The 27,460-nt window shown below is 40.5% G+C and overlaps 1 protein-coding gene across 7 annotated transcripts in view; it reads right to left on the bottom strand.

The window, feature by feature from the left end:
- Positions 1-26,518, bottom strand: part of GTDC1 (glycosyltransferase like domain containing 1) — a 172,228-nt gene extending 145,710 nt beyond the window's left edge. For 4 of the 7 annotated variants that reach the window (XM_066190422.1, XM_066190408.1, XM_066190419.1 and 1 more), the window contains exons 1-3: positions 26,270-26,518; positions 16,818-16,935; positions 4,255-4,453 (exon numbers count right to left, since the gene is read on the bottom strand). The gene's annotated coding sequence lies outside the window, so the exon portion shown is untranslated. The other 3 variants (XM_066190409.1, XR_010722168.1, XM_066190410.1) reach the window with 3 other exon arrangements.
- Between the last annotated feature and the right edge of the window lie 942 nt (positions 26,519-27,460).

Here is a 27,460-nt window from a genome sequence, read left to right on the forward strand (position 1 = left end):
AAAGAAACAACTAATTCAGTTTAAAGTTATGAAGTTATCAGCTTTTTTTCCTGTGCTCTTTAACTTATCTGCAAAGCTCTTTCATCCAATTTTGTAAAGAAGTGTAAGTAGCCATTCTGAATTGATTATTACAACTTCAGGATGAGTGACACTTGACTAAAAGAGTAAAAGGATGTCAATCTCCTTTGTTTTCATTTTCAAAGAAGGAACAGGAAAATAGTCTTTTCCCTGCATGCTCTTCTATGCAAAAAAGAAAGTTGCAGACTGTGGTTTTGGCCCATGGTCTTGGACTCCATTCTCCTTCCACAATGACTAATACATAGAAATACTTAATCTGCTAAAATTCTTCAGCAAACTAGAGAATACAAGCTGAACAGAAAGTGCTCTTTTACTAAAATCAAGTCATTCCTACCCACAGAATGTCTGCAGGTCCCGCTTACCTGTAATCTATAATTTCCCAATGCCCAGAAGTTAGCCAAACACCATATGACTCTTCTTTACTGCAGCAATTCAATACATTCATGGATGCAGGCATTCACTCATTTTTCTCTCCCTTTTTCTTTCTAAAATTTATGTTTGAATCCCAGCAGTCCATCTTGTGCCATAAAATGTTTATGGTTTCAACTTATATGGAGAACCCAGCAGCCTTCAGAGATCGAAGGGCCATTCTCACTGTCAAAACTGGAAGCTTCACAATGATAACTTCATTTTCATTACAGCTTCACAAAGGATACAGAAATACAAAACTCCTTCAGCTGCCAATAGCCTTAGAGACTAAAAACATGCAACCCCAACCAGTGAGTTTTTGCTGACCACAGAACACACAATTAGGTTTTGTCAAATGCTTTTAGGACTGTACAGTCACTTATGAATTTTTAAGGCTGTAATTAAATTGCCAAAAAACAACATGAGAAAATGCAGCTTGTCTGAATAAAAAGTTAAAAAAAAAAAAAAACCAAAACCAACCCAATCCACCTTTATCTTCTTTCAGTACAGCAGATGAAAGCACATTTTAAGTCATTATTTCCTCTTTAGGCTTCCCCCTCTACATGCAAGGAGGGGTTTTAGTTTCCATTCTAACCTGAGATGAACCAGTCGGCCTAGAAAGCTCATTCAGTGCTTCAAAACCACCACTCTCTAAAATCCAGCATTTATTCCACAACTCTGATGGTTCCAGGTGAGCCAGGATCAAGAGTTCTTCACAGACTGCCTCAGTGAGAATATTGTTTCCTGTAGATCCACACCCCTGTTCTGCTACAAGGTTTCTAAGCCAGTAAAAGTTAAACATCCCTGAAGTGAAGGGAGGTATATAAATAAAAATAAACATTTCTATATAAAGTACATATTTAGAGCCCATCCTAAGGAATATTTTTAAATTGTTTGTAAGTGTGCCTGTAAGATATGCCTAGAATTGTTCTGCTCTAAGAATATATTTATGAAAAAAATTTTTAAAAACCCAAAACAATAGAAGACACAAGACAGAAAATAAGCATTTTAAGATTTACTTCTGCAAGAGGTATTCTGACTACACCAGGGTCCTACCAAGCACGTTGGCCCAGCTGAATTGACAGGTTCCAGCTAGCACTCATGCAGCTGTTGTTTCCCAGTAAACATCTGAGTAACTGCATTTGCATTGTCTCATTAACAAAAACATAAATGAAGACAGCATCACCAAATATGCTGAAACAGTGAGTTAATGAGTTTCACACTGGAAATCACCTAAAAATAATTATTAACTGTTTACCAGAATCCTGTGAAATTTCCAGTAGATAACATTCAAATTTAAATTGTCAGAAAAAAACCTACCAGCCCATGTATAAACAGATATGAGTACATACCAGGTACCAACTCAAAGTCTGCACTTGCCCTTTCTTCTGCATGGGGAAAGCGTGAGAAAGGGTTCTAGTTTTAGTCTCTGAGGTTACATTCACAGCAGCAACCACAGATTCAAGTGTCTGTCTGTGCTCCTTCCTCACTGCTGCTGTTTGAACTCAGGATATTGGTGTGTTTTGCACTAAGACATATTCCTCAGATTTTTGAAGTGCTGTGTTTTCATAATTCAGAAAAAAAAATAAAGCTTCTAGCAGTAAAAACCTACAGAGCAGAAGAAAACTGCAGAATATCAGAATGATTTGGACTGGAAGGGATCTCCAAGAACAGCTTGTTCCAATCCTCTGCCACAAGCAGAGGATTTTCCACGGTCCCAGGTTGCTCCAAGCCCCATCCAATCTGGTCTTGTACACTTCCAGGGATCCAGCGGCAGCCCCAACTTCTCTGGGCAACCTGTGCCAGGGCCTCACCACCCTCACAGGGAAAAATTTCTTCCTTTCCTGGTATTAAGTTTTAACATTTGTAAGCCTCCAATAATTTTGAAAAATCAGGTAGGCTGACACCAACCCTCTATTTTTTTTTTTTTTTACACTTAACAATAACACTTGGGTGCCAAAGCCTGCATGTGGAAATCAGTAACATTTATGGAGCCACTTAACTGCACACTGAAGTGTGAAATGAGTCACAGATGCACATGCTGTGTTTACCTACCCAGGACACAACTGGAATAATGAGACACTGGAAGTTGGTCACGTCCAAGGGCAGCATTGGTGGTGTCCATTTGATCTCCACTCACCCCAGTAAACACCCATTTGCCCCCAAGATTGTGATTGCTTTGCCTGTGCTCAGGGTATTTCAGTGCCTGTGCCTCCCCTGTGCCCCCCACCAGATGAAATTGTGCATAATAAAGTATTCTAGAAAAAATACCTAAATAACGTTCAGCTGCATTTTCAAAGGAGAAGGTGGAAATTTCATGGAGTTGCAATGAGACCTGGGCACCTGAATATTTGAATCATTTCTGACAATAGCAGTTTGAAGACTCAAAGTTTTCAAAACTTTATCCTATATAATACAAACCATAGATGACAGCACATTAGGAGGAATTCAAAACATACAACTTTTATAATTTATGGTAAAAAAAAAAATACACTTTATGTAATATTTGTGTGAACTGCATTATCAAGTTCTCTCACTTGGGAGACAGAAACACTGTTCTTCCCACATGAGGCTGTTTGTCCCCAGTTCAGGATAGGGCTGTCCTACCAGCTCCCATGCACCTGCTGACACACACCAGAACACAACACTCCTTCATGGCTATGTGACTTTCATCTCTGCCCAATTCATGAGATCACTTTCGTGCAAGAAGCAGCCTCAGAGGCACCACAGCTCTGGCAAAATCCCCCAGTGAGAAAGCATTGTGGTGGCTGTAAGCAATTTGAGAAAGAAGGAAGGGCCTGGAGTTTGCTGCTTAGTCCTGTATCTCAAACTTAATTAAATTTGAAACATGGCAAAAATTAGGACACAAACAAATAATTAAAACATTAATCATAAATGAATTCACAGCTTAAAAATATAGAGTCCTTGGCATGGATTTCATGTGAGTAGCTGAAAGTCTGTTATTTCCTGTAGCACCTACTCTTCTGGTAAATTCAGTACAGGTTGCCTGATGAATTCAGAAGTTACTGGAAAAGAAAGGGGAGAAGAGAAGGAATGGCACTGACACACTATATCACACCAGCTTGTTTCTTTAAACAGCCCAGGCCTAGAGCAGTCTTAGAGGCACAGTAGTTATGCTGAAGTGTCAAAGATACAACCAAACTGATTAATTCTCAGTGTGAGGGAAACTAATTTTCTCCACCAAAACGACGAAATATAATCTCATTTCATTGCTGACTACCATTAGTTTGTACACATGTTGATTTTTGGGGGGAGGCAGCAGGGTGATAAATACATATCTGAATGGCCAAATGTGGTCACCTCTTCCTATTCAGCCGTAGGTCCCAGCTGTCACATGGGTCTGCCGCTCTTTTACAGACTGACATGAAGGCAGTCTACCTGAAGTACAGGTACAGAATAATTGTTAACAGACATACTTCATTCACGATCTTAACATCTCCCCTCTCTGCTGCAATCACATGAATCCAGGCTTTGATTGAAATGGAGAAAAAGAGAAATCAAACATGTTGCTAATTGTGTCTTGAAAGAAAGATTCCTTCCTTTCCCAAAACTTGTAACCTTCTCAGACTTACCACATACTGGAAGTACAATGTGAGCCATGCCATCATTTCAGGGCAAGCAGTGCAGAAAATCATTAGCAGACATCTAATAACACCACAAATTCCAAACCCATCAAGCCTCTCAAACAGGGAATTCTCTCCCCTTTTCATCTAACAAACACATTGTAATTGTCAGAAGCATTATTACCTGCATTCAAAACTGGGAGCAGTAAAATACCAGGTGGTGCTGCTTCAGAGGTCTTCACCAAAGCAGTTTGGGAATCTTGCCTGTGGATCTCAGTGGTGAGCAGTAGATCTTCCAATCCATTCTACCTGCTTCAGTCCCATGGACAGATTTCCAAGTGCAATTTTCCTGACTACAGCAGCATTCTTCAACCTAGATGGAGCTGAGAAAAGAAAAGAGAATTTGAGCTCATGTGGTCTAAGTTTCCAACTGTTTTAGGCTAAGAAGAGGCTAAACATTGTCCAGAGAGGCTATGGTCTCCCCAGCCCTGGAAGTGCTCAAGACCAGCCCTGGATGGGGCTTGGAGGAACACGGTCTAGTGGAAGGTGTCCCTTCCCAATGGCAGGGGGTTGGAATTGGATGATCTTTGAGGTCACTTCCAACCAAACCATTCTGTGAAGAAGCTCCATCCAAATACTGCCCAATACTACACCACACAAATATTTATCCCAAATACCTTCCTTGGCCTAGTAATACCTCTGAAGACAGCCCCACAAGTGAGATAAAGGCAAACAACAGGGGATCCCACAACCATGGACCTCCAAAGAATGACCAGTCCAAACCCTGTGCCCAAACCAGAGAACAGGAGGGTTCCCAGGACCACCTCCAGTTGTGAATATCTCCATAGATGGAGCCCCTGAGGGCAACTTTTTCCACTGTTTGGCCACTCACAGCAAAAATCTTTTCATTTTAACAGAATTTCCTCTATTTCAGTTTGTGCCCCTGAGCCCACTCCTCTCAAGGCTGAACTGCCCCAGCTTTCTCTGCCTCCCCTTGTGTCACCCCCATATTCTCACAGTGGGGTTTCTCAACCTGTTTTCTGTCCCCAACTACAGTTTTCCTGTATTGTGATGACTGAACTATGTGACTAACTGCAGATGTATTTCTCCAGCATTCTTTGCATCATCTGAAAAACACAGCAGCAAAAAATTAAATCACCAGCGAAATTGCTGACTAAGTGGACCATGAACACATTGGGGAACCACAAGGTGAAGGCCTTTCCCATCTCATTAAAAGTTACGCTTTAAGCAGCAGGACATTTTCAATCTTTTCTGTCTCATCTACATACAGCCCAAGTTTCTATATCAAAATACTGCATCATAAAGATTTAATGCTTCAAAAGAAATTAGTTAAATATAGCAATAAAGGCCAGACACACAAGCCTATTTAAAAAAAAAAAATCAGCTTTGTCTCACAAATCCTTCTATCACAAAACCATAGTGACCAGCATTTATTTTTATTTTTAGCTTTTAAGCTTTCACTGATGAAAGTCCAAGTTAACCTTTACTTTATTTTGTCCTGGGCTAAATCCACTGTGACATCCTTTTTGCCCTTTTAAATACAGAATTTTCTTGGAAGGCTTCCAATACTTTGAAATAAACACATTTACAAGATATGCAACAATTAGCATGAGTGGCTCTAGAGGCTCCTGAGACAGCTCTGAAGTCCCTATGATGTGATGTCCAGATATGTTTATACAACTTTTTTTTATTTAATAGTTAATTTCAGAAATCACTCCTTTACCATCTTTAGCAAAGTGGGTGTGAGCTTTCTACTCCAAATAAAAAATGATATGGGAAACGAGAAAAAAAATATGAAAAAAAAGCAAAATGGCACTAAAAAGGCAAAAACATTGCATTAAAACAGTACAAGTTTATGCTTAATGATGTCTAAAGAGCAAGCTGACTTTGAGGCACACTGGAAATGGCCAATTCACCCTGTAGCTGCTTGTGCTGAAGCCAGGGGACAACTGCACACCCAGATCAGAAGATTGTGATGTTTATGCACCTACAAGCTGACATCTGTCCACTTCTCAATCACAAGTCTCACGACATGTTTCTACTTATTTCTCAAAATTACAAAGCTTATTATGATTTTACTTCAGTTTTCACAGAACTTGACATTCTCAACAGCAGCAAGTTTGTGAGAGTTTCCAGTCCAAGCTTCCAAACAGATAAAGCAGATACAGGATGAGAGGATGTTTTTCAAAACAAATACAAACTAGAAAAGTCTGAGGTCCTTTACTGTTGGATATTATGGGAACAAGTAAAAATAGCTCCTCAATCACCTGCAATTATCTTCAAAAGTTTCTGGAAGTCAGAAAAGCTCATAAAACCAATGAAGCGCCAGCAGAGAGGTTGAAACCTAAAAAGTTTAGCAATTAAGTTGCAAGTTGGATTCTTTTTTTATTATCCTGTTTAATGTATAATTAAGTCAGGAATGAGCCAAAAGAATTTCATCCTACCCAAAAACCAGGGATGAACAATTCTAAGGATCCCTTGCAGATAAAATTATATATTTATTATATTATTGTAACCACAGTAAGATCAACATAAAATGGAATGGAAACAAGCACATGAAAAGATGCTTCCACATTAGTGAGGCAGCACACAGGTCCCAGACTGTTTGTTCCATGCCGAACTTCAATGAAGAATAAAAGTATTCAGAAGTAACTCTGACTAAAGTCCAAATAATTGTCCCAATTCCCTACACAGGCTCTTGGGCAAAGGGACATTGCTCATCCTAATGTTTTAAAACACATGGATTTTAAAAAAATTATCTAGGAAGTAGTCAAATATCAATTTTCTTTAATAGCACTGTGGCTCTCCAGCCAACTGGCAGAAACATTAAACCCCCAAACTTTTATCGTTTTTACAACATGTAGAAGTTATTTTTTTATATTTTATGACTTTAAGAAGTACAACTAAACAGAGCATTACTGTAATTTTCTAATTATATTTTCGCAAGTTTTTAATGTCATAATTTAAATTATGAACTCTTTATTTCAAGATGATTAATTAGAATATGCTCCATTTGGGGAACAAGAGTTCAATATCCCACTATCAATTAAACAAAATGCACTCCTTTAGCTTGAGATTAAAAACCAGACTGCAGCCAAAAAGTTTCTTCCTTGTATCTGTCAGATCACGAAAGCATCCAATACAGCAGGATAAGGTTGCCAGAAAACCCTAACACTATCAAAACTCTTATTATTTAGTGCAGTGGCTTAGCTCTGAGGCTGCACCAGAAATGACATCCGAGCTTTGGACAGTAAGCCTTTTTGCCAATGAATTTCTTGTAAAGTCAACAATTATAATTTATTCTGATCCTTTGTGTCATCATATTAGTAGTTATTTTTTCTGCAATCCCAGAGCAGCAACAAATAATGCCATAGAAGAGGACTGATATAATTACAGGCTGAAAAAGATAGGCCAGCACCCTTATACTCAAAACTACCCTCTGTGGCTCCTTCATACCCCATATGTTGCTAATAAAACTGTTTGAATCATACCTAGGAGACAGTTTTACTGATATTGTATCAGGTCCCTGGGTTCTTTGTATGAGATACGATGTCACCAGCACTATAACTATGCAAATTCCGTGATACAGGATCCCACTGGACACAATATTACATACGTAATTCGCAGTATGAAACTGGGCATTAACAATCATTCCAGTGTTATATAAATGAAACCACTATGTTTATTGAAAAGCTCGCCACACAACAACAAAATCAAATTTAAAAAGCAATAAAGAGCAACTGACATGCTCATAGTAAAGATGGCAACATTGGTATTTTTCCCCAAACAATGTAAATTTTGCTTTGTGTCCATGTGACAGTGCTTTACAGAAACTTTTGGCAGTGACACTACGCAAATGCAACCCCGTCAATAATATTAATAAATGATCTTAAATAGGAACCTATAGAGTCCCACTTTTAGAAACAACCATGTGATGTTCAGCAAGAAATCACTGTACTCAAGTGGGATTCTCAGCTTCTGCTACTAATCATGGAGTAAAAGATAAATGATAAAGACTAAGAACGGCAGCAGTAAGAAACCAACAGCTTGGAGATTTCAACACACATCGTGCTGAAGCAGCTCAGAAGAATCATCTTGGGGTGAGGAAACATCTGAGCTCCAACCCTGCATTAGACCTCTGTGAGACCTCAGGCAAACAAGGCTTCATCCATCAGGTGAAAAAGGGTCCCTCATCTTTTCCTGCTTAACTCTGCAGCCACTGCTTTATGTACACCACATACACCTGCAAAAAGGCAGGTCACAGATCTTAAGATCAGTGTTGGAAGAGAGAAAAGTGCAGTGAGAAACCTGACAGCACAGGCAGCCTGGTGCACATTCGTCTTATCCACGTTTACAGTGATCTCTTCCCTCCAGTATTAATTTATTGGTTTGCTGCAGGTGAGGAGTGCTAGAGCTTGTAAGGAGTCTATTTTTGATAGAAATCAGAAAAAAGGTAACAGGCTGGCATGATAAAGTGAGTCTGGTAAAGAGCCAGACTGAGGCAATAAAAGGATGCTATTTTACCAAGGTACCTGGAGAATTAATAAATCAGATCATTTTATAAGGTAAATTGTACAGTAAATTTGTATTGTAAATTGTCTAATACATACGGGAAAAGCCACAGCTCAGTTTTCCCTGGTAATATTTTTAATGGCTTCAAACACAGCTAGAAAACAAATGACACACAGCACAAGCAGCTAAGGAGTCTCACTCTGAGAAGCTCCAACTTCAAATAACTGATGGAAGAAAAACAGAGTTGTAACCAGGCACTTGGAAAGGAAGATAAAGAACTGATTGATTCCTGTCACTTGTGTGCCTCCACTGCAGTGGCAGCAGCTTAAGCAGTAACTTCTCAAGTTTTCCACCAGTCTCTGTGCAATACAAAAGCCGTAACAGTTTTATTCTGTTTAAAAATCAATAAATAGCAGCTTAGGTGACATCTGACAAGGCAGAAAGCTCACACTTCTTCCCTTCAACATTCTGCCCTCTGGTATTGCTGCTACATTTTATCATCATGCAGTTCAGAGAGAATTATATACCTATTTCCAAAGTTTGAAAAAAACAACCCCCTCCTTCCCAAATATGGCCCAAAGCTGTTATGAAGCAACTTATTTTTAGCAAAAGCACTTATGCAGATCCTTAATTTTAATTAATAGTCTCACTGACTTCAACATTTGCACAGCAAGACAACTCCACGCTTCAATTAAAGCCTGCACAGAAATGCTGTGCTGATTCATGGCCAAAAGCATGACAGGAACATCATTACATAAAATGCTCATAAAATTTAAAGAAAAAAATGTAACAGGATCCTCACCTTTAAAGAGAACATTAGACACCCTCTAAAACTCACAGCTTGAGCAGAACTTGCAGGTTGCTGAATTTGTGAATGCTAGGGGTAAGATATATTCAGTGAAATTATTTCAGAGTGGGCAAAAGAATTTGGGGGAAGTATCTTAAGCAGAGACTTCAGCAGACCCAGGCCTCCAACCTTGGCATCTGCAGCGACTGGGTTTTCAAGACTGGAAGAATTCTTTACCAGGAAAATGGAGGCAGCTGCACCTTTACTTCCGATCTTTTCCCATTGTTCACACAGCAAATGAATGGATTTCAAACAATAACCATTTAATTAATTCTATCCAGGCCAGTGCAATCAGAGATTATACTGGGCATCTTCAGCAGGCGATCACTTCCAGGGAAGAGTCACTCTGAGTTACAATTCTGCCTATCACAATATACCTATAATAAATGTAATTTTGAAATAATACGATACTTAAGAAAACACAAGCTTTATTTTCACGGTCTATGTAATATCATAAACTAAGCTTTACTTTTTAGGCAGAATCCTTAAAGAGAGTTGATAATAATTTTTTTTTTAAATATTCTGGTCCTTTTTATAAGCAGAACTGTGGCACCTGATGGCCTGTGACTCACAACTACCAGCTAAGAATTTTAGAAGTGTAAAAAAACAGAACAAAACAGCCCAGGTGACAGAATTCGAGTAATAAATAGACAGAAAAGAACAGGTAGAAAATGAACACCTGAGCATTTTCCCACAGGAGCGATTTCTTCCCAGGACATCCACTTCTCTCCAGCTCAGCACCAGCCTTGCCAGCCTGCCCACACATGAGCTAAAATAAAGCCCAGCCAGACCTGCCTTGGCTCTGCAGAGCAGCAGCTTGTGCATTTCCCCAACCGTTTCACACCTAATTTACAGAGTACATTTATCCATCCCTGTATCACCGAGATCTAACCTGGGGAGTGACAAGAATCAGAATCACTTAATTGATTAACACTTAAGTGAGATACAGAAAGCAAACAGAAGACACTGGAAGACTTTCTGAAAATGCGTTATTTTTATTCCAACTCCATTAAGCAGTCCGGCTCTTTTGAAGGATTAATGAAAGAATTATCAAGAAATAATACAGAAGAGGAACGCTGAGTCTCAGGGAACATGCCAACACATGATGAAGTGCAGACACCTTTCTGGTAGTAATGAGTCAGGCCAGGATGTTCACAGAACTACAGGGACACGTGAACTTGCCCACTTGATCAGTTACAGTTTATTTGATTTTTATGAAATAGCACTTTGACAATTCCTCCCTGGATCACAGACTGTAGTACTTAAAAGTCATTCTCACAAAACTCACAAGACACTTTTTCACACAGAAAAGTCTACTGAACATCCAGAACTGAAAACATTCACCTTCAAATTAATATCAAAAAGCAGTCAATGAGTATGTGTACACCTAAGGATTATTTCCACAAACCTTGTGAAGCAGACAGTGTCTCATTTACAGCTACAATTTTTTTAAGCAGGAACCAAAGACAAGCCCAGGAAGAGTAGGAGTAAGTAAGTTTCTAAACAAATAATTTAAAGAGATGCTTTTTAACAGGATCAGACAAAACCTTCCTTAAAGTTGCATTTACAAGCCCGAGCTGACCTCAGGCACCACACTGAGTATGGATAAGAGCCAACATGGATACTGACCTTAATAATACTACAGGGGCAGATTTTGCATAGGGCAGAGCTGCTCTTGAACAAATGTTTTCCAATGTATTAGGCATAGAGAAGCTTTTTTTTCTGCATCAAGAACCACACGTCACATTCCTTAAACTGTTTCTTTTCTTACCAAATACACTGTGGACAACCTACAGAGGATGCCCCTCGGTGTTCCTCTTTGAGGTTCCCATCTGTAGCTTCCACTAACAATGAAAATACATGGATTTTTTTTTTCTCCCCTTCAAAAATCACAGTCACATGCAAAAAAAAAAATAGTCTAAGTGATTAGAGACCATCAACACTATGAAGTTCTGATGGAGTTTTTTACTGATGTTAAAGCAAGTGCCACAGAGCCCACACTAATGCAAAAACAGGGAGAACTGAGGATGACAAGCAGGAATGGCTGTGTAAGATGCATGAGAATCCAGGAACAAATCCAGTGACAAGTCTGATTTAACACAAAAGGAAATAAACATTAATTCCACACTTACTAAGCCTTCCTAGATCTAGTTATGCATAAAGAATATAAAAAGGAAATGAGAGATACTTAACTGTGTATCCCAACATCAGTCTCAGGTAAGAAACCTCCTTGCTACCCTGAAACATCTGCAGCTCCTCTCACAACAGAGACAACTTTAAGGTCATAATTCCAGGCAGAATCACCGTCCAGCCAGGCACAGAATGTTGCAGGACTTGTATCATACCACAGTCCAGACATTTTCTCCACATCCTCCTGGACCTTTTCACGCACTCAGGAATGAATAGGCCAAGGGAAGAGAGCTGGTCTACAAAAATAATAACGGTCCACATCTCAAAACCCAAACTGTAAATCATCTCCCTGGATCATAATGAAATGAACCAAAAGTTCAGTAAGACTGGACACATTTAATTCTTTGTACTTCACAGATTAAAGAACAATTAAGAGGCTGGAAGCTGAAAAGTGGCTTAAACTAAAGTTACGCAATTGTGTGGACAAAATTCATTTGGCCACAGGAAAGCACTTACATATTTAATATACTTCAAATAGGTTTATATTGGCCTAAAAATAGCATCTTGAATAGATTGTTATTGCAGTAAAACACTTGCTTTATACCTGAGTAATGAGATCACCAAATGTAAAAAACCCCACATGCAAAACGCGCAGGCTCTCGACCATTTCTCCCTCAGCCTCAAACTCCAAGTTGCAGAGCTTTAGACCACCATATTCAATTAAATCAAATTCAGACTATAATTTTCTAATAGTTTACAGTTAAAAACAACACTGCCCAAAGATTAGCAGGTTACAATGCTAAGCAATTCAAGTGATAATCACAATGAGGGATGTGTAACCTAATGCCCATTTCCTTTGGTTTATATGAACCATCACATGTAAGCCTCATGCATCCATTTTAAGTCACTGGGAAGGATCATATTTTTTCCTGATCTAAATCAGTGTTTGGTCTGAACTTAGGCACTTCATTTTCAGTTTTTTGCATTAAGCAGAATCAGTCTTCACACATAGTGGAAGATGCCTGGGGCTGCACAGTCCTCTGCAATCTCAGCAACTGGCCCTCTCATTCCCTGCGATAGCTATGCTGAAAAAAATAAGATCAACCAAATTTCCAACTGCCCTTCCAACTGTGGGAGAAACAGATCAGCCTGTTCTTTACTTCTGAAGAAAAGGCCCCCAAAAGGTCAGCCTTTCACATGAAATACAGATCATTAACACTGATACACAACTATTTTGATGCTCACTTTTTGTCTGTGTAACTGGGACTTGATTGTATCTATTTCAGGATGTACTATACTTTTTATATATGGTCTTTAAGGTCTCTTCCAAACCACTCTATGATTCTAAAAATGCCCCAACCCTTTCATGTACTACTCCTTGGCTGGATATAAAGCTGAATAACATAGAGAAATTATGATTTTTATTGACAACACAATAGTTTTGTGTACCAGAAAGGCTGAATGAAATCACACCTGCTTTTGTGCAAACTCTCACATTATGAGAGTTACATGCAAACACACCACGTAACAGAACAACTGACTGCTCATTCCTAAATGTGTCCAAATTCCAATTAGAATAAAATCATAGAATTCTCAAGTATCGGAAAAGACAACTACATTAAATGATGAGAACTTCAAGGTCAAACAACCACTTCGAGAAGTGCTTTAGCCTGATTTGCACTCACCTTTTTTCAGAGACTAACTGTGGAAACAGCACCCAAACAATTATAATTTCTGACCTTTTCACATAAACGATAACTTCTTAGGTTCATTCTTTTATATTCCATCACATATTCTTCCAAATAAAAACTGCCCAAAAATACTTCGCATGAAAAACTAAATGTTCCCAGTGACAACTCTGATCAAGTCACTCTTTGCACATGAACACTGAAAGATGCAACAACAGCAAGAACCACTAGTTATTCTTATAACTTCAAGACTAAACTCTAAATATAGTACGTTTTCAAATTCTCTTTCCTAAAATTCAAGTAATATGTTCATCGCTTTAACTGAAAGCCAGCAAAGTACAACTTGTATTGTGCTGCAGGCCATAAAGGGAATGTTCTTTATTTGAGTCATGGTTGGATGAGGATGAAAAGTAGTTTTTGAAAATTTACAACAGTTTTGACACTAGTGTGTGTTTATCGTTACAAGTTATCCCTCTCTATTTATCAGGCTGACTCAGGACCTTTCACTACCTTCAAAAAGACAATTTTTACCAATTCTTCATGTCCTTATAGCTAACCATAGGAAACTGCACAGAACACACAGAAAATCCCTAGCTGAGAAAGAACATGGATAAGAGAAGGACCCCAGTGTCTGCTTCACTAAGGCAAGAGAGGCTACAGTTTAAAAATAATATTTAGCAATTAATTAGCCTTTAGCACAGCACTCAAGTGACATTTTGCTACCATTTCCCTACCCTAAATAATCATTCTGCTACATAAAAAGTGTTCCCAAGGAAAAGGAGCTTACTTAATTATTGGAAGCCCTTTCTCCTCCACCCTAAACTGATAAAAGCAGCACTGTTTCCAGTAGTTCACAGTAGAGAGCTGTATTTTGCTTGTGAATCCCATGGAAATTTTTATTTCTCTACCCCACACAAAGCTTTCTTCAAAATAAAACTGTTTTTAAACTAATTTCTGGAGAGTATTTGGGAGACTTGGTTTCATATGAAACAGGTTGTGCTTACCTGTCTGCGACAGTCTGTTAGTTTTGTAAATTGAGACAGTTTACAGTTGGAAAAATGAAGTCTCAATTATGGAGCAATTTCAATACCTAGTCTTCCAAACCTAACTTTCTGAAAGATGAATTACCAGCCTTCATGTCAGTCTGACTGCAACAAGATGAAACTACAGGTCTACAACATGACTACACCAGCCTGCGGGAAACATCCCTGACCAGACTCTGCAGGTGCCTCAAAGAACCACCATGGCTACAAGGAATTTTTTGAACAGAACCTGAAAGGGTAAAGAGACTAAAATCGATTCTGGAGCTTTCCAAATGATGCCAGGATGCTAAAGCAGGGGTAGGAATGTAGGTAAGTCTGTCACCACATGCAACAAAGCCTTGCAGGAGCAAACAGAACCCTAACCTTTCTGCAAGGTGCCCCAGTTCCAACTTACAGGTAAGGCAGCATCAGAGACAAGTGACTGCTGCTGTTGTCAAAGACTTGAGACCTTAAAGGCTTGGCTAGCAAAAGATTTTTCCTCCCCCTTTTTAATCAGATGTCATTTTCCGTAGGGTAACAGAAAAAGCTTCCAACTTAGGTGATTCTTCAAAGGACTTCAGGGGACACCTGGAGATCTTGCAAGATGCTAGACAGTAACACCAGGGCATGAAACACATACACTTCAATAGGATCACCTCAAACAAGGTGTCCCAGCTTGGACATATAATTAAGCGTCCCATTAATTTTTTTGAATATGTGTAAAAGATCTCATGTGCTTACGCAAAAACGCAGCAAAATAAAGCTGACGTGAGCTACAACACAGCATTTTTCTACCTGTGAGGAAGAAATAAACCAATGTCTTTGTAACTTCTTTTTCCACTTTTCCACAATTTAAAAGGGTTTCTGTACACCTTCTTTGTGAAATAAGCTGAGTAATAACTACCTCATCACAACATTTTCAAAACACTTGTCTCTATGCACTGTTGACAAAGAAGAACCACTAAAACTTTTCCTCTCAAAGCAAGCCAGAAGCAAAGGCTTAGTCACTTCTTCAGATAACAGAAGCTTTCTGAGCAGTTTACCAAAAAATCAAGATATATCTTTTCTCAAAGCAAAATAACACATTGCACTTGGAAGATGTGTGCTCTCCATACTGAACAACACCTGTTACATACCTGAAGGGGTTTCTTAAGCAAGCCAAGTCTCCCCAGGTGGTAATTACACTGATCAAATCATCCCCACACATGTTGAAAAAATGGAAAGCAAGAAGTAAAGGTAGTCTTAATGGATCAACAGCTTCTCTGATTTCATGCAGCACATGAAAAGAATAAACATGGAAAATTCTGGCGATACATTAAGGCAATTCTTACACCCAAACAACTTGATAATGTAACACTGCGTACCAAGCCAATTTTTTTCATAAATAATGATCTAAACAGAATACTAGTCAATTCCCCAAAAGATATCAAAGATATCCCTTTATTACAAATGATCCAAGTATCCCCCTTGAGGCTATGGCTATCAGAAAGCATTTAGTTGGCTCTCCAGCCAATAATTTTCAGATCTGTTTTATTATGAAACTGTAACACATTTTCAATAACTTTTAGCTTTGCTATATAGAGCAACAAATAATTTCCCAGAACCCTTTGGAAAATCTGACATGCGAAATGATTCTCCAGTCAACTTGTGTATTATCAAGCTGAAAAAAAAAAAAACACACCAAAAAAACCCAAAACAAACCCATATATCAGATCATTTGATCACTGGAGAGAATGGCAAAGTATTGGGAGCTTTAGGACAGATGGACGAACTTCAGGTCACATAAAACACTACCAAGGCTGTATTTGAAGAAAAATGTGAAAGTTTGTGAAAGCGCCCCGGGTGAAAATACTTTGTGTTGCTAAGAAACATCATCCCTGATGATGGATGAATTAAATTGTCTCAGTTAGCACAGCCAACTCCAGGCATCCCTCGTTTATTAGGAGAATGTTTTCTTGTACTGGTAATTTATTTCAACAGCTGCATACAAATAAAAAGCCCTACCTTAAAATGAAACGGAGAATTTCAAACTTGCATAATTAATGCTACCAAAGAGAACAGAGTTTACATCTTGAACAGAATTTAATAACTAACATTTAACAATGTAAACTCTAAAAATGAATATTAATACATCCAGACTATTAAGAACTTATTTTAGGATTGTCTGCAGTGAAATACACTGTTCAACTCCCTAAATTACTCTATGTACAATCCAGTGAAGTACAAAACTTTCCAAATATTTTCAAGCAGTGAACATTATCACTATTCAGTTAATCAAATTTTAAACATCACTGAGAGAAAAGCATATTTGTTTGTCACATATTGCTATGATGACAACAACATAAAAACTATGCATGAAAGAAATTTTGTCAACCACCTGCTTTGGTCATGGGGACATTGTCTTAATGTTTTGTCTAGTTATTTTTTTAGTATCTTACTGTTTCTCCTGCAGGACAGATTTGTGAACTTAGAGCAGCAAGCCTTTGCTTTTCTGAAGTGTTTGCTGTTGAACTCCCACAGATCATACCTGCCTTGCCTGTTCTGCACTGCATTCAGGGAAGTCCTTCCAAAGGTACAGATGGAAGAGAGAAAGGCCACCAACTCCTCTCTTCCCACCAGCCGCACATCAGCCCAGAGGAGTTCACCTGAAAGGAGAAAGAACAGCAAGCACATCTCACCTGGCACAGCCTTCAGAGCAGGACACAACAGCAGAGCAGAAGCACAGCAAGTGGGGAGCCCCAATGCAAGAACAGTCCCAAGGTCAGGAAGCAGCTCCATGACTGCTGCTCAGGGACGAGGGAAAGGGCAGGGCTTCCTTCTTAACCCAGAGAGGAATATGCACAATTTCATGCCACCCAGAAACCAACACAGTTGTTGCACTGAAAACAAACCAAGTGCAAAAACCCATTTTCCAAGAACACAGTTGGCAAAGCGGAGAGTCATTAAAGAAAATGAATTTTCATTTGTCTGATGCCAAGGCTTTGGGATTTTTCTTCCCAGTTACTAGACTGTGTTCTAACGGAGATTTCAAGTTACAAGTCCCAAATTTTAGGCCTACAGAGCCCAATTTAAGGAAAAAGGTAGCAAACCCTCTATGAACTGTTGTTTGGATCGCATCACAGCTTCCAAGTCAGAAACTACCACACACAGTTACAATGCCAGTAATATACTCAGCTAGTCAATACACAGAGGCGGCCACAGAGGCTCCTCATCCCAAATAACCCCACCATGGAGCAGAGTTACCACTGGAGAGCCTGAGGAGAAGTATTTAACAATGATACCAATTTGGCTGCGCTAGAGATGTGTTTCCTGTGGGCCTAATAAGGAAGAGCTTTACAATCTGAGCAGAAGCCTTTCAAAACCTCAGAGGACATGTCTTATCTGCACCACTTCTGCTTTTGGAATCCCAGAAATCCTGAAGACAGAAGGCAGATCAGACTGCAGCTTTCCTAGGCACAGATGTTGCAATCACATCTACCTTAACTGTAAGCCACAGTCCTCGTGTCTTCCCAACTCTGGCAGAATCTCTTAGTTGCTTTGGTTTTGGAAATACCAGTGCAGAGGATAAAAAAGTGCTTCTGATCACATGAGGTGAAGTAAAGCACCAACATAAAAGTAAAACATCTGCAGATTATATTCCAAGCAAGTGGCAAGAAAGAAAAGGTTTTGAAGCAGAGAGCGTTTCTTCCTCTTCTCCCTTGTCCACATGTTTCACAAAATAACATTTCCAATCTTTAGATCTGATTGATCAAAGTTGGTTGATTTTTTTTGAAAGCGCTGATCTAGCAGCCATGAAGAATGACCATTTGTGGGTCAGTCACAGACGTATAATTAAAGATGATTTTTACACACGACTCAGAGAAACTGAGTCACCCATGGGTGCAGATCCATGTAAGCATTCTCTAAGCTTTTTTCAACTCACTAAAAATTCCCTCCCTAAACACCTATAGCTACAAGACGTCAGATTTGATTTTTCCCTTTTCAGGCTTCTCAATGCAAGACAGACACAGACAGAAAGAACCAAGACCAGCAATGGCTCCAAAGGCAATGAGGGAATCAGAGCACAACCCAACTATTCCTTGACTCCAGCTCCAAAGGTTGTGTCCGCAACAAGGTACAGGTTGCACGACTCTGAATATAAAGCTTCCTCTTGGTATTTTCAATGCAGGATTATTTAATATTTTCATTTATTACTTGGATGATGAGCAAAATAGTTGCAAAATTTGGTAGCTACCTGGGAAACGCTGCAAGCATTCTGGGAAACAAATTGAGAAAAGTGGGACTAAGGGATTATCAGCAAAACTGAAACTGGGGGTTTAATACTGAACACCAAAACTGAAAAATATTTCCAATTTATAATAATGATAGGAGCATCATATGAAAAAGATGGTAAGATTTCTTCTGTTCATCACTGATCCTAAGGTTGTACATTACAGTCAGATTTCAATACAGATGTAGAAAACAAGCTCAAAAGAAAACCTAAGCAATCTAGGAGAGTTAAACAATGAGTACAAAAAAAAAAGTAAAGAAAGATGAGACAAGTTTCAAAATAGGGTAACAGCAGTTACAAGAATGCCCCACTACTGCAATATCCATTGCGAGAAAAAAAATTAAAAAACAAGAAAATTAACAGGTTAGGGAAAAAAATTAGAATAGTATTAGAGGAAATATGCTACCGCTAGGGATAGTTAAACAAGGGATTAGGTTCTGGAGGGGTTACACAAATCTCCCCTGGTTGTTTTTAAAACCTGGTAAGAAGAACATGTCAGGAATGGCCCGTACATCTCTCTCTGGCTTGACACTGCACACTGCAGGCTCACACATCCAGCACAGGCCTCAGCACAGAGCAGTGACCTCCAGAGATCCCGTTTTCCTTCCTAAACTTAAAGGCTGCACGAGTTTAGGCTCCTGCCAGGAGACTCAGCAGGTGACCTGACTGCTCCTTAGAGCTCCACGCAGGCTTTTGATATCTCTCTTTTCTAAATAGCCCAGGCAGGCTGTGATTGACAATTTTCTCTCACATGAAGCACACCACCTTAAATGTAGAGTACTCGGAATGATTCGCCAGGGAAATAAAGTCAAAGTACAGAGAAGGCAACAGCAACTGATCCCAGGAATCCAGTCCTGGGAAGGAAATCACAACTGCCAAACTGGGCAAGGATGCACATCCCAGTAGTACCTAGAAATACAAACAGTTACATTTTCATTTCTAGCACCTCCAGTAAATAAGCCTTAATAAAAAGAAGTATTTAACAAAGTACTTAGAGAAATATGGAGGGAAGGTTTGACGTTTCTAAGCTTATTTTCACAGCGGTATGAAAGGAAATGAGGTAGAGTCAGAGCTAATTCTCCTTATATAATTTCACATGGAATGATTAGTTCTGCCCCAACAGTAACAGCTTTCCAGAGGGTCCTACTTGTCGCCAAGATTGCATACAGATGCTCTAAGTGTAGCTTCCCTATTCTCCACTGACAACCAACTTAAAAGGCCAATATAATAATCATTTTACTATAGAATGAAATTCACAGCGTGAATAGTAAAATAATGTCAGAGCTACCATGAAACTGCAGTTGAGTGTTGGGGGCTGTGACTTTTAGAAGTTTAATCAGGAAATGGATTCAGGGAGCAGAGCATGCAGAGCGGCTCTGTGCTCCAGTAACATCCCCTGGCCACTAAGGATGTCCAAGAGCTGTGGCTGGACAAGGAGAGGGCAAAGGCACAGAGGAGCATTCCTGTCACACGCCCTGCTGGATATTTTCCTTTAGAAGGCAGGTTTCAGTCATTACTGGGTTAATGCCCCCCTCTCAAGTCTGATTAGAACAGGCTTTCCACATGCTGAAGGTGCTGGAATTCCTAAGTCACCTGGGTCGCTTCTGGGTGAAATACCAATTACTGGGAATTCATCTCAACAAGGCCCACGAAAAGAAAGCACTAAAAGACACCCCTCAGCCCAATGGCGAACATATCACACGGATAATCCTAGAACTCTTTGCAAAAAAAAAAAAAAAAAAACACCAACTTGTAATAGGTATTAGTACCCTTATAAAGCACTGCAGTGCTTTGTGTTTAATCCCTGAATAGACACTGGTAGAAAAGCCATACTCAGTTCTAAAATTTCTACTGCAAATTCCAGCTCAGCTACTATTATTCCTGGTTTTTAAGGGATATATACATTTCAAATATACATAATAGTAAATTTAACTATCAATGAAAAATTTCAATCAGATGCTAAAACAGCATGCAAAATAATAGCATACGAACTTTAAATGTGTGTATTTTGCAGTTTTTAGCACAACCATTTGTTTTGCAAAAGACCTACAGATTAAATACAAAATACACTATTAGTTTTAGGCACAAGAACAACCAATTTTTTATGCCTTGCCAGAAATAATGACTAATTAGGCCAACACCACCCCGCAGTCATTTCCATAAATCTTGCCTTTACATTTAAATCACAACAAGAAGAAAACTGACTTAACAACAACAAGAGCATATTTCTCATTAAAGTTCTCTTAAAGCAAGATCGGGACAAGAAATTATTCTGTAAAGTCAACAAGCTGATGTTATTGTTTATTTGGAGAACTTTAACTCAGACCAAACACAAAGTTGTACTCAGAAATTTGCTGTATTAAACTGCAGTCAGCCAGGGAAAACTTTCAACCAGGAAACCATAAAACACAGAATTTCACAGGATTTTGATGGATTTCTTACTTAGCAAAGTCATCTCACCACACATTCCTCACGTAAACCTTGAAAGGAACCCGAATATAAAAGATGCAATATGTTCAACTACTTGTTGAATTTTTGGTTTTGGGCATATTTGTATGTAAATATTAAAGCAGAAAGGCACACCGGAAATACAATTCAGATGAAATGAGGAGTTGTACTTAAATTAAGATTTTTGGTTTAAAATGATGGAAAGTATGGTACTCCTGAGAAATCACTTGTTTAATCACATATATTAGGAAAGATATGTATAAAAACACTTTATTTTCGTAATGCAGCAGGGACTTTATTTCTATTTTATTTACAAAGGTGTCACCTGGTAAATAAAAACAGAATCTAGATTTATATAATCACATACTCTACAATAAGGTTATCAACACACAACTGTGAGGTTAGCTGTTTTTCCTCCCCCAAAACTGATTGGAAAGAACAGGAGAAAGTGTGGTATTTTTTCTGAGGTGGTCTAGAAATGGGAGCTAAGCCACACCACCACTGCCCTGGCTAATCATCCCTTCTGAGTTTTAAGCATTCCCAACCATTTCCTTTCGCACGTACACACAAAGGTTTGTGATAGTCTGGAAGTTTTTCCACACAATGGCTTTACAACAGGTCTGTTTCTAATATGTGTATTTTATTAAGCTTTAGGAGGATTAACCAAGATTCTCAGTTCTTGGGGAAAATAAGGCATGGCAACAGTGAGGTCTTCAGCCTCCACTGCAACATGCTTGACCGCTGAATCCTGCCGGGGTGAGTCATGCCCAACATGGGACGTGGACTCCATCCCAAGAAGGAATAAAGCACTGCATCATATTAAATCTGCATCCAATTACTTAGGTGTGAACTCAAAGGGTATGCTTCCATCTCAATGACAGCTTCTAAAAACGACTGTGAAAGAAATCTTGCACTCTGGAGGGTGTTTTATCCATCAAGACCATGACCAGCACACATTTTCTGTTGCCAGAAGCACGGCCAAAGCGACCTTCTTAAGAACCACTGTTGCATCTCCAAGAAGAAAACATTCCCATGGTATCTAGGGCAATTTCAAACTTGTACCACTGAGCATCAGTAACACAGACGACCTGCTGCACAAACAGGCACTGACTGCCCAAAAATAATCTTGGAACTAAACTGGAAAATAGCATGTGAAGCCACACTGGTCACACTGTTGTAGAGCCACAATACATACAGCTGTTTTCAGATGCAAAACTAATTAAATTCCCCTTTTTTGGGTCACCGTAACATTTTTTTCTCTACAACTCAGCAAATTACACATGTAATAAATTTTGCATGTTTGATTACATGAAAACCTACACACACACAAATATTTAAATCAAAGTTGCTTATCCAAGATCTACTTACTTCGGGATTTATGTATCACAACTGCTTGTGTTCTTTGTTTTGACCCTAAAAAAATAATTATTCAGGGGAAAAAATACAAACCACCCTAAGTGCCTGGCCTTGCCTGTTTTCCTCCAACTTCTGCATTTCATCATTAGTATAACATACTTCACTGTTAATTTTAGACATTCCTCCAGTTCTCATTTGGACATCAAAGAGCTACTCATACCCAAAATACCAGTAATCTGAAATACTGGCTTCCCTACTTATTGTCATTTATAACTTGAAAAGATCTTTGATTTCTGGCCTACAGGAAATACTGCCTATGAAAAAATAAAACACATATATATGCTCCCATGAATTCCTATAGATGGGGTCCAGCATTTAGGATAATAGACTGGAGACATGGTTTTCAGATTTACATCTCCTACTCTGCCTGGTGCTTCACACGTTTATTTTTACTTTCACATCTGACATGCAGCAATATGGCCAGCTAAGGTGCATGTTGAAGACATCCTTTGATATGAATCCATGGAGAAGTGAAATTCACACCAGGTTCAGTGTCCTTGCAGCACTCAGGCCCTGCTTCCCCACTGATAACTGCTCTGCCTACGGATGGCTGGGGGCAGCCCAAGGCTGGCCCTCCACAGCCCCTTGTTAACAAATCTGCCACCAAAGATTAAAGTGATTTTCCTGCTTTACAAACTTGGTAGAGAACACTTCTCACATATAAATGGAAAAAAAAAAAAAAAAAAAACCAAACCAAACCTACAAACATGGTAGCCAGCTTTTTTCTGAAACGTCCGCTGTGTGAGTTCCTAACAGCTTTGAGTTTATATTTAGAGTTTGCTCTTCACTTTTGCAATTTTATTTTAATTAAAAATAATAGTATGTTACACAACTGATTCCAAACAATGAGGAACTCGCTCTGTTCAAGTCAGCAAACCATTTGCTTTGGTTTCGTTACCACTCCCACTACACAAGAGCTCATGTCTCGAGCAGTGAAACAGTCAGCATTAAGATGTTGTCATAAACACCAGTATCACAAAATAGAATCATTAAACAGTTCAGGTTGGAAGAAAACTTAAAGATCATTTTATTCCAACTCCCTGCCATAAGCAGGGACATCTTCTGCTAGAGCAGGTTGCTCCAGGCCCTATCCAGCCTTGAACACTCACCAGTACTATAAACCAAGAATAACCCTCATACCACTAAAAACTTTCCGTGTATTTCCCTACAGCAGAACACAATGCTGTCCACACAGGATTGTGCATGTTACATTTGTGAACCCAATTTTTCATAGAAACAGCATCTACCACTTTTATTTAACCAGGTAATATCTCAAGTCCACAGACAAGATTTCCTCACTGCAATTGGAACAGCTAATCCAAGACAGTATTCCACATTAAATATTTGCCCAACAGCTGCAGGAAAAAAGCCTTACCCCCATGGCTCTCCCAAGCTGGACTATATGGGATTGCTTTGGATAAACATATTCTGATCTTGTGAAGCCAAACAACGAGAGGTACAGGTATTTCATTTCTTTTCTATGAGTTATAGTCCAGCTTACAGACAGTAAGGAACTTGTATACACCAAATGGTGCAAGAACTACTGGCCTTCTCTGCGTCAGGAAGTGTTCGGTGTTATCACAGCTTCCAACAGTCACTCAGGCTTTGCACAAGGAGCTGATTCCAGGAGCCCTGAGTGAAGGAAAGTACCCTAAGAATGTGCTGGTTTGATGATAAAATCATCTATTTAGACACTTTCACCAGTGCAGGACATTGGTCAGAGACCACAGACCTTCGCTGCTCTGACCAAAATGGAAAGTAACAAACTCAGTGCTGTAAATTGGAACCGTGGCCTACAATGCTCAAGCCATGTGGCCCTGAGCTATGGGCTCAAAGCACTCTGCAGTCACAGAGTGAAGAAAACATTTATAAAAAGCTAAACCAGGAACTTTTTGTTTTCATATTCTCAAATTTTATTGAGCAGAAATGTTTGAGGATAGTTTATTGCTTTTACCGGCCACTCTAAAACGGGCCCCCAGCCAGCTTAGGTCTTTAAAATATGTCTATATCTCTGGTTTTAAAACAACGTTAAGGAAGTTGTATAATTTTTACACTGGAGCCTGAGTGACTTAGCAGCAGAAGCGACAGGTTTCAGCTGTAACACAGGCACTTTGCAAGCTATGGGCACCACTTTTGCAACAGCACCTGCTGCACTCGGTACTGATCCTAATGCAGGCAAGGGATCCACAAGGGTTATTTAACAGGTGTTTAACTCATGGCACATCCCAGGAGACTCAAATTCAGGTGTACCAGAAATCAAACACTGTATCTTGTCAGCTGAGGGAGGAATTTGGTGCTCTGTTTGTAAAGCACCAACACCCTGAGCTGAGTTTTCTTCCTAGGTTCCATTCATTAAAGGTGGAAATTGACCAGAAAGTTTGTAAACAAGTCAGTTTCAAAACACACTTGTATATTGCTACAGTTGTAAACACCAAGGCGTTTACACTATATTGAGAAAACCCTTCACTTTTTTGTACATATACAAACCCGAAAAAACAGGACTGATTTAAAATCCTATCTCCCCTTAACTGATCTGTGCAACCTGGACTTAACAGTATTTAAACTGACTTCAGTACACCTGGACTTCCAAGAAAGGGGAAAAAGGAAGAGGGAAGAATACACTCTACACGAGGACTTAAAAGCCTCAATTAAAATTCAATATTGTACTTTGTATAGAGGCTCTTTACATGAAAACCCTGTCATGGTTAAGATTTAAGGTTAACCAGGTTAATAGAGTCCAATAAAATAGCTCGATTGAATTATGCCAAGCCATTGTTACAACCCACACTAAAATCTGCTATTTGACTTTACCTGACTATTGGGCTCAACTCTGAACCATAAATTAAGCTTCAAACTCTTTCCTACACTTCTTTAAAAAAAAAAAAAAACAGAGTGCATGCTTTTACACCTTAAAAGGTTTTTCTCCTCTAGTCTGCTACTCCAGTCACTGCAGTCATGTGTTAAAAGATTTGTGCAGACCTGCCAAGTCCCATTCATCCCAGACACACTTTCCTAAAGTTGGGATGTGTTTACAAAGTATATTTAAGCAGCTCCTCCACTGCAAAGTGTTCTGTTCCAGGGCACACTTAGCTTATAATAATAAAACCGATTTCCTGAAATCCACGCATTTAGCACAAATAGCATTTTTAAAGTTTTTGTTCTCCTTCCCCTACAAAGCTTGACGGAACGCCAAAGCTAAGGGTGTAATTTTTCCAGCCAGCTTCACCAGCAGAACTGCTCGTATGCATAAACATTTTAATTTCGGTATTTGGAATCAAACTGCGTTCAGATTTCGCCGCTCAAAAAAACGCACCCGCTGCCCCTGCACACCTCGCACGACAGCTCAGCAGGGCACGAGAGGAGCGTGCGGAGGCCACGGCCTCCCCGGGGGCACCCAGACCGCCCGGGCCCCGGCGGCGGCGGCGGCGGCGGCTCGGGGCTCCGGCGGGCCCGGGCCCGGCCAGGCCGCGCTGCCCGCCCGCCGCAGGGCCCCGGGAAGGGCGCGGGGCAGCCGCAGCCCGCGCTCCGGGCCCCGCCGGCAGCCATGTCAGAGCGGCGGGAGGCGGCCCCGCGGCTCCCGGGGAGCGGCCCCAGCCCGCCCGCGGCGCTCCGGGGCACGGCGGGGCCGCGCTCTCCGCCCCGGGCCCGCGCTCGGCGCGGCCGCAGGTGCCGGGAGCCGCGGCGGGCGGAGCCGCCTGCCCCGCTGCCCTCCGTTCCTCTGCGCTCCCCCCGCACAGCCCTGTCGGCCGCCGGTCCTGCCGCCGAGCGCCCGCCCCGCTGACCCCTTCCCTCCCTCCCGGCGGGCGCGGGCGGCCCCGCTCTCACCCCACCCCGAGGGCGCTCACCTCCTCCTCCTCCTCCTGTTCCTCCTCCTCCTCCTCACTCCCTCCTGGAGACCGTCGGCACCGACGCGCCGGCGTCCCGGCCCCTCCCTCAGCTCAGCGCCGGCCCCCCCTTCCGCCCCGCCGCCCGGGGACCCTCCCTGCCCGCGGGGACAGCGGCACGGGCCCCGGGAGACGCCGGAGCCGGGCGCGGGCAGAGGGAGCCCGGAGCGATGGAACGGGGGAACAAAACCTGCGAGAAAAGCGGCGAGCCCCTTCGCAGGAGTTTTGGGAGCAGGGAGGGGTGGGAGGAATAAATAGCAAGGAGTTATGCACCAGGTGGGCTAAATAAAAAACAATTAGATGATGGTTTTCTGGGAGAAGCGGCGGAAAAGAGTGACAATCAGGGCTGTTGCCAGTTAGATATGAGTAGGAGGTGTGTGTTCTTTCCGTAGCTCAAGCTTTCTCAGGTGGTGCAGCTCCTGGGAGAGGCTGAGCAGGTGTTAGCATAGAAGTATCATAGATTCGTAAAATGGTTTGGATTGGAAGGGACCTTAAAGACTTCCTTGTTCCAACCTCCCGCCATGGTCAGGAACACCTTCTACTAGACCAGGGTTCTCCAAGCACCATCAGCCCAGCCCTGAACACTTCTGCAGATGGGCAACACAAGACACAACTTCCTGGGCAACTTGTTCCAGTGCCTCACCACCTTCCTGATATCTAATCTAAGAGAAAAAGAATTTTTATCCTGGTAAAAATATCCAGGTAAATAATTTTTCCTGATATCTAATCTAAAACTGTTTGAGTTCGAACCTGTTCCCCCTTATCCTGTCAAAACATGGTCCTGTAAGTTGTCTTGTCCCATTTTTCCTCTAAGTTCCCTTCAGAGACTAGAAGGTCTCTATGAAACCACCCCGAAGCCTTCTCTTTTCCAGGCTGAACAATCCCAGTCCCCTCAGCCATATCCCACTGGAGAGGTGCTCCATCTCCCTGATCAACCTGGTGGCCTCCTTTGGAGGTGTGATTGCTACAGGCAGGTGTATCAACTCTCTTTTTGCCCACCTTGAGTAACAAACCTTACCAGCAAAACTATTTTAGAGGAGAACTGTTTCATCACACTGACTCACTTTAGCGTGCTGTTATCTATGGTATGTAGACAGATTTTTTTTTTTTTTTTTTTTTTTAAGTAGGAAGTCAAAATGAGTAACACCCAAT

Source organism: Chamaea fasciata, unplaced genomic scaffold (assembly GCF_029207755.1).
Source record: "Chamaea fasciata isolate MVZ Bird 193981 ecotype frontalis unplaced genomic scaffold, bChaFas1.0.hap1 SCAF_8, whole genome shotgun sequence".
NCBI lineage: Eukaryota > Metazoa > Chordata > Aves > Passeriformes > Sylviidae > Chamaea > Chamaea fasciata.